The sequence below is a fragment of the Oxyura jamaicensis genome, unplaced genomic scaffold, assembly GCF_011077185.1.
Source record: "Oxyura jamaicensis isolate SHBP4307 breed ruddy duck unplaced genomic scaffold, BPBGC_Ojam_1.0 oxyUn_random_OJ53, whole genome shotgun sequence".
NCBI lineage: Eukaryota > Metazoa > Chordata > Aves > Anseriformes > Anatidae > Oxyura > Oxyura jamaicensis.
This window is the reverse complement of record NW_023305647.1, coordinates 1-5,576: the sequence shown is the minus strand read 5'-3', so window position 1 is coordinate 5,576 and position 5,576 is coordinate 1. Positions and strand designations below refer to the sequence as shown.

The window sequence follows — 5,576 nt, the reverse complement described above, 5'->3', positions numbered from 1 at the left end:
ATGCCTAGGAGGCCAAATTGCGCTTGACTTTAGATGATCCCACATCCCACAGCACAACTCTCCATTCTCAACCAAGCCTGGGCAGTTTTCTTCAAACTGTCTCTGTGCATTGGTGTGCTCCTCAGACAAGATGACACCAAGGGCTATGCTGATTGTGTCACAGCCTTGATCACCACTGACAATTCTAGTTGCCTTTTTTTTTTTTTTTTTCAAAGTCTGACACAATGAGACCAGCTTCATTACACTTCAAGAGATCAAGTCCTTTAACGAAGTGGGTGAACGTGGCATTGGGAAATGACTGCCTTCAAGTGCTGGTTGAACACCTCACGTTGTCTCCAATTGACCTGGTGCAAATGAATCATATAAAATATCCTGAGCTGGAAGGAACTCACAAGGATCATTGAGTCTGATTCCTGGTTCCACACAGGACTAACTTAAAAATTAAACCATATCTTCCACCTGCATCAAGGTGCTGCACCTGGGTTGGGGCAATCCCAGACATGAGCACAGACTGGGAGAAGAATTCAATGAGAGCAGCCATGCAGAAAAGGACTTGGGGATTCTGGTGAATGAAAAGCTTGACGTGAGCCAGCAGTGTGCACTTGCAGCCCAGAAGGCCAAGTGCAGCCTGGGCTGCATCAACAGTAAATATGATGTAGAAATTATAAGAAAGCCAAACTCTTCTGTATTGGCCAGGTGGGGAACTCAAGGGTATCTCAAACTATATACAAGCCTGTATCCTATTTTTGTTATAGCGTAAACTTAAGGTTTCACTCCAAAAGAATAAACAAATGCTGATAAAACAATGGTGATCAGGGGATAATGATGTGTGAGTGTACTCAGCAAGTGTCAAGGAGAAGAACTTGTGAGGTAGAAGGGCAGTGCCAAGGAGCCATTTGTTTAGTCTGTTTCATCTCCTTTGTAATGAGGAATCGTAGAATGATAGAATCACAGAATGTTTTGGGTTGGAAGGGACCTTGAAGATCATTGAATTCCAACCCCTCACACCCCCCACTCTGGCCATGGTCAGGGACACATTCCACTAGGCCAGGTTGCTCAAAGCCCCATCCAACCTGACCTTAAATACTTCCAAGGCTGGGACAGGAGATAAATGAAAACTATGTTCATTATGTTGTCACATCAGTCATAAGGTAGAATATTGTAGTTCCTTACTTGGAACATCCTCAGAAGTATTGGGATACAAGGACATCAAGAAAAGCCATTAAGCCCATGGGTTTGGTTGCACTGAGCAGAGAAGGAGGTGTTCAAAGGCTTATAGAACAATGGACTGGGGCTGAGATGCAACATTTAAGCCTGTACATGAATCCAGAGATGACCTGGATCAGGATGGAGGGGAGGGAGCTGTGAGTTAGGATGGAGCCTGTCAGCAGGCTTGTGATAAATGTCTCAGGCACATGTATTGCCATCAGAGTGTCTTGGCTGATCACTATGATGGAGGCTTGGAGAGCAGGACATGTGCATCTGCCAGTCTCTTGGAAACATGAGTTGGCATAGGTGGATCCATGAAATTTCCTCTCTACCTTCTGTGTGGGATGGGTTGCTGACTGAAAGGATCATGTTTCCCAACACCTGGAGATTGCTGTTTGACTTCTGTAAGGGAAGTTTGATACAGGAGAAGCCCATGACTTTCTGTTATGTCTCTAATCAAAGCCTGTGAATTTCTGCTCTGATGAGCTCCAGTGGCAACACATTGTCCAACTCCATTTCCAGTCTTGCATCTCACACTGGTCTCCATTAAAAGTCCAAGTAACTTTTCTTTCTGCTTCTGCCTGTCATTTTGTCAAGGCACCTTGCCAGATTTTACCAGAGCTGCAACGTAACAGAGACTTTAGCACCACATTCCTCAAGGGACTAATTAAAATGCTGACAGCTATAAGGAGCTCTGCATGTGGTTTCCAGCCACTTCTTTCAGAGCTGTAAACATCGTGTAGCTAATTAGGGAGCTCTCAGATGTGTTTCAGTGAATAAGTACAGTATCACTTTTGTTTGTCACTTGTTTTAATTATGTATTGCAAGAATGGAAAATGAAGATATTTTGAAAGGAAATTATTCTGGTTTATGTCCTGGTGGGAATCAGGCAGAGAGAGGAAAGTGTCTTTTGGTGGCCAGAGACATCCTTTGGTTCATGCTCTGGGAATAAGGCAATTCTTGTTACAGTCTCTTCTCTTGCCACTGCAGCCCACAGCAGTGCCACAACTATTTGCAGAGCCTATGCCTGCTCTAATTACCCCTGTCTTTATCTGTTGTACTAACAATGCACAGAAGCGGGAGGAATATTCATCTCCATTCCCCCAAAATTTCAAGACTTGTAGATTGTTTTAATGAAAGTAAGAAAGTCTATTTGTGTTTTGTTTTGTTTTTTAATGACATCATTTTTCCCGTGGGCCTGCCGATGTAGAGTTTCTTCTGGACATGAACCCTGAAAAGAGTTGGCTCAATGGAGGGATAGACAGGTGACAGAAATTTTCAGGAGAAATTAGACTGAAAAATATTTAAATAAAAGAATGAACAGAAATAAATTAAGAAGTGGTGAATACATATGCAGAAGAGAATACCCATATAAATATACATATATATGTGTGTATAAGAAAATTGAGTGGTGGAAAAAACCTTTCTGATTACTTTGTAGCAGTTATAAGGTGAAATGTAGCATCCAGAAAAACTTTGCAACGTAGGGTGTGATATTTGTGACCTTGCTTTTCCAAGTGTTGAATGTTCATTTTAACTGCAGCTGAATTTCCTGTTTCCTTCTTAGGAAGAACCCTAGAAACATCTTCTCAACACATGCTTTTTAACCAGACAATGAAAGTAACTGGAGAAGCAAGCAATGAGTGGTGTGCAGACAGGTAACAGTGGGCACATGCTTCATTTCCTCCCTAATTTTTAAAAAAGGATGCCAGAACTCATTTTTAGTGTTGGGAAAGACAGATGTGTGAAGCTACATCTTATGGCTGGACATCTTGAAGAATCAAAAAAACGATGCTTATTGCTAACCATGTCTGCATTGCAAAACCTAGGGCTTTACAATCTTTGGCTGCAGGAGCTTGACAGTGCTGAATGCTCCGCAGTGATCACCCATTTTGTTATTCAATGGGTACATCTGTCTATGCATAGACATGCTAATACAGAAACTAAAGGCTTAATACATGATTATGTTTTATACAATTTGTTAAACAGTTGATCTGTTAGAACGGTTCCAGAGGAGGGTCATGAAGTTGATCACAGGGCTGGAGCACCTCTCCTTGAAGAAAGGCTGAGAGCTGGGGCTGTTCAGCCTACAGAAGAGAAGGCTCTGGGGTGACCTCATTGCGGCCTTGTATTGTGATCTTGCTTTTTGCCCTGCTTTTTCATCTCAGGGTTCTGAAATCCACTGTCTCATCATCACTGCAGCCAAGGCTGCCTTTATATTTCTCATCCCGAATGAACCCTGTGTTTGTATGAGGTCCAGCAGAATGCCTGTCCTCATTGTCTCCTCTATATGTCCCTCCAGCAGACATCTGAGGAGGTTGAAGTCTCCCATAAGGACTAGGGCCCGAGAACATAAGGCTGCTAATATATGTCTTCTCAGACAAGATACACTCTGAGATTGAGTTCAGGTAGCCAAAAGATGGTTTGTATTAAGTCATTTACAGGCATCTGTCATCATCTGTGGACATGGAGATACTGTTTTCAACAAGTGATGTTTCAGCCCAAGAACTGAATGAACAGATATGCCTATGTATTCTGGAAAAAGGCTCCATGTACACTCCAAATGTCCCTCCTCTTAAAATTCATATATTTTCTAGCCTTAGCAGCACATAGAAATAGTAACAGTGCAGAGATACAGCAGTAACAAACAGTTCAGGTGTTTGCAAAATGCACTGTGTAGATTAGCACAGAGCAGACACAGGACAGCATAGCTAAGAAATTGGGAGACTAGAATGAAAATCTTCAGCAACAGAAAGGGGCAGCGGCAGCTTGATTAGTTAGAGAAAAGGTGATGAGGGATGAAAAAGAAGGTAGAGGAAGACTAGAGCTGGGAAGCAGGAGGCACATCTTTCTCCTCTGAAGCTTTTCTGAAGAAAGTGGACTGGTTGGAGAAATGCAGTATGAACATCCCCATTTTCTCAAATGAGTCCCAGTACTCATTTCCATGGACTATTAGAACCAAGGAAACACAACTGATATACCTGGTCAGCTTTCCTAGGTCATGGACTTGCACTAAGAGTGTTTCAAGTCTCATTTTTCTAAAATTTGAGTGAAAGAAATGATTACCAGGGTTCTGCAACTGTCTCTGCACAAGGACTTGAAAAAAAGCTGCAACAAATGTGATCAAAGATGCATTTAAGCTACTGTTCTGCCTTCAAGATGGACAAAAATGTATGCTCGGGAAGAATATGGCAAACCCTCACGAGTACTCTGCTTTCCTCTCTTACTCTCTCAATCTCCAATCATTTGCAGATCAGGGATGGTATACGCTAGATGTGGTTTCTATTTTTCAGTAATAATTAGATTATTTCTTTCTCTTTCATGCGCTACGAGGGGAACATGCTGTCACCCAGGTGTCAGGCTGCTGGGTGTGCACTATTCTTACTGTCAGTACAGGATGGCAGTAGCGAGCACAGTTGTGGGAGGTGTGCCCAAGTTGAAGAACAGCTTCACCTGGTGGCAGAGACTGGGGTGGAAGTGAGCAGGCTGAGGAGCATCAGAGAGAGAAGGAGATTGACTTGGGGGGGGGGGGTAGTGCTCAGCCAGTCACTGCACAAGAAATGAAGGCTCCCCTACCCCTTGCCACTAGGCAGAGAGATGGGACCTAAGAACCAGGCGAGTGGAAGCAGGTTCCTGTTCAGCACAGCAGGTGAACCCCCCTGTTGCCTACCTCACCTTCCCAGGTGCCCCTACACAACAGGTATGAGGCTCTGGAACTTAACAGGCAAGCAAATGGCAATGTGGACAAAGGTCCATCCACACTGGGGGAGTTGCCAAGGGTGAGTCAATCTATGCCCCACAGCACAACTCCCACCAGGAAAAAAAAAAAATAAAAATAAAAATAAATTATTATTGTCATAGGGGACTCCCTTCTGAAGGTAATGGAAGGCCCGATTTCCCATCCAGACCCAACCTATGGGGAAGTCTGTTGTATCCCTGGGGCTCAGGTAAGAGACATCATTTGGAAAGCCACTCACCTGGTACATCCCTCTGATTATTTCCCATTGTTGGTTTTTCACGTTGGCACCGATAAGATAGAAAAGAGAAGACCAAAAGTGACCAAAAGGGACTTTAGGGCTCTGGGGCAATTGATTGAAGGATCAGGTGCACAGAGAAGAGCAAAAGCAAGAGGACTCGTGTCAAGATATAAACGGCTTAATAAATGAAGAAAAGAGAGAAGAAAACAAATGATGCTTAGGCAATCCGTTCTGATACAAAGGCACTCACCAACTCCTACAAGTAAACTGATGCCCAACCAATCTCTAAGCAATGCCTTCTCTTGAAGACAATGCCCCCTACCCCACCCTCACCTTGCCCCAGTTTCTCCCTCCCCTCCCCTCCCTTCCTCTCCCCTCCCCTCCCTTCCT

General features: G+C 43.7%; 1 long non-coding RNA gene across 1 annotated transcript; it reads right to left on the bottom strand.

Moving 5' to 3' along the window:
* Positions 1–207: 207 nt before the first annotated feature.
* Positions 208–5,546, bottom strand: LOC118158740. Its single transcript, XR_004746887.1, has 2 exons — positions 5,187–5,546; positions 208–344 (listed from the first exon to the last, which is right to left on the bottom strand). It is a non-coding gene; the product is annotated as an uncharacterized LOC118158740 (long non-coding RNA).
* Positions 5,547–5,576: the final 30 nt, after the last annotated feature.